Here is a 2,280-nt window from a genome sequence, read left to right on the forward strand (position 1 = left end):
TATTGAATTGTTCAAAAAGTCATTGCGTCTTTTTCATTTGATTTTCAGGTGTGTTTATTTAATATACGTAATGAACATTAATTAATGATATATTGGCCGTTTTGTTCGATGATCTTTTGCCATCTCCCAGGTAACTTCATAATACCACGTTCATAAAACTTCCCATCCTTCTTTGCGAGACTTGTCTAGATGCTGTTTGATGAGATTTTCAGAAGCAAACGTTTTACTATTCAAGAAGTTTTGCAAGGAGCGAAAGAGATGAAAGTCTGATGGTGCAAGGTCTGGGCTATACGGTGGATGTGGTAACACATCCCAACCATGTTGCAACAATTTTTGCCGAGTGACCAAACTTGTGTGCGGTCTCGTATCGTGGTGAAACATCACACCCTTACGATTGATTAGCTCGGGATGTTTTTGTGACATCACTTAATTTCTGCAGCTGCTTACAGTAGACATCGGAATTAATCGTTTTGTTCTTTGGAAGTAGCTCATAGAAGACTGGTCTCTTCCAATCCCACCATATTGACCACCAGCATTACCTTCTTTTGGTGGATCTCCGCCTTTGCTTGCATTTCCGGTGCTTCACCGCGCCTATTCCAACTTCTTTTTCTGACATTGTTGTAAACAATCCATTTTTCGTCGCCCGTGATCATACGCTTCAAGAATGGATCGTTTTCTTCGCGTTTGATGAGTTGATCGCAGACGCTTATGCGATTCGTCAGATGAATTTCTTTCAATTTATGCGGTACCCAAACATCGAGCTTCTTTAGGAAGCCTAGCGATTTTAAATGGCCATGGACACTTCCAACGGACACTTTTAGAGCGGTAGCAAGCTCCCGAACCGTTGAATGCTTATTTGCTTGCACCAATGTTTTCATTTCATTGTCGTCAATCTTAGAAGGCCTACCAGAGCGATGAGTATCTTTGACTGAAAAATCACCATCACGGAATCGGGTGAATCAGTTTTGGCACTGACGTTTTTTGACAACATTTCTGTCGTAAACTCGACGCAATTTTTCCCTTGCTTCAGTTGTTTTCTTTCCTTTGAAGTAATAAAATAGAATATGCTCTTCAAAATTCTCCATGTTCGAACCACAATTGCAAGCACAAAACTCGACCGAATCGCGTCAACTTTTTTTTTAGTTTTTAGGTTGAGTGTCAACAACAAAACGCGCGTAAACATTTGACATTCATGTCACGCTCGTATACAAATAAACGTGGACAATGCTATCTATTGGAAAAAACGCAATGAATTTTTGAACAACCCAATAGATTGGACTAAACTGAATCGAAAAGTCTTCTATCATTTTGCAGTTTGTACAATAATTAACGGATATTAACATTTAAAGATAGTCGAAAATACGCACGTCCGCCCAATCTACTATTGCCGAAAGTACGGCCCACTGATCAAACGGCCAGTATATACAGTAGCGCAACTCTTCTGATTTTATATTGGCCAAAATAGAGTATGCGTGAAATAAGTAAATTGCTCAGTAATGCCATCTAAATTTCTATCTCACTTCTTTCTTTCTCCGTTCTCTCTTTCAGGGCCATTTAAATGAAGTTTGAATTTGAGTAGTTGAAATATTGGATCAGAGAAAGAGATAGAAGAAAATAAAATCATGATTAGTTTAGTCTAATTAGTTTAATTTACTTTATTATTGCGAATCTTTATGAGAAAGCCTACATGTTAACAGAGTAATAGACATAAAAAATATGATACAATAGAATATAGTAGATATAAAAAAAATAAAATACAATACAATAGAGCTTGCAAATTCATTCGTTAGTTGCAAATGGTTTACGCGTCAACAAAATTGCTGTTACAAAGTTCACTAGCAAACCTAAACAAAACCGGAAATAAGATAATAATGCAATGAGAGATAAAATTAATTGAAATCACACACACACACACACACACACACACACACACACACACACACACACACACACACACGCGCGCGCGCGCGCGCGCGCGCGCATTCATGCACATACACTTGCAAACACACCAATTTAATCAGTCTCGCTTAAATACTACTATAAGTGATATGTATTATTGCTGGATTGCTTTCGTTTTAGCTAGAAAATCTGCGTTCTGGGTGATGCAATTCTAATAATTTTACTAAAAAATTAAATTTACTAAACGCAAATAATCTAGGAAAACAAGCATTGTGTGCCGCAATTGTTAATTAAAATATTTTTACAGTAATATTTGTATCATACAATATTTATATAATTTTATATTTTCTTATTTTTGCATTTTTGTTTGTTTTGCAATGC

General features: G+C 36.6%; 1 pseudogene; it reads right to left on the reverse strand.

Moving 5' to 3' along the window:
• Window positions 1-488: 488 nt before the first annotated feature.
• Window positions 489-1,085, reverse strand: LOC108691714 (annotated as a pseudogene).
• Window positions 1,086-2,280: the final 1,195 nt, after the last annotated feature.

The sequence above is a fragment of the Atta colombica genome, unplaced genomic scaffold (assembly GCF_001594045.1).
Source record: "Atta colombica isolate Treedump-2 unplaced genomic scaffold, Acol1.0 scaffold51, whole genome shotgun sequence".
In the NCBI taxonomy this organism is placed as follows: Eukaryota; Metazoa; Arthropoda; class Insecta; order Hymenoptera; family Formicidae; genus Atta; species Atta colombica.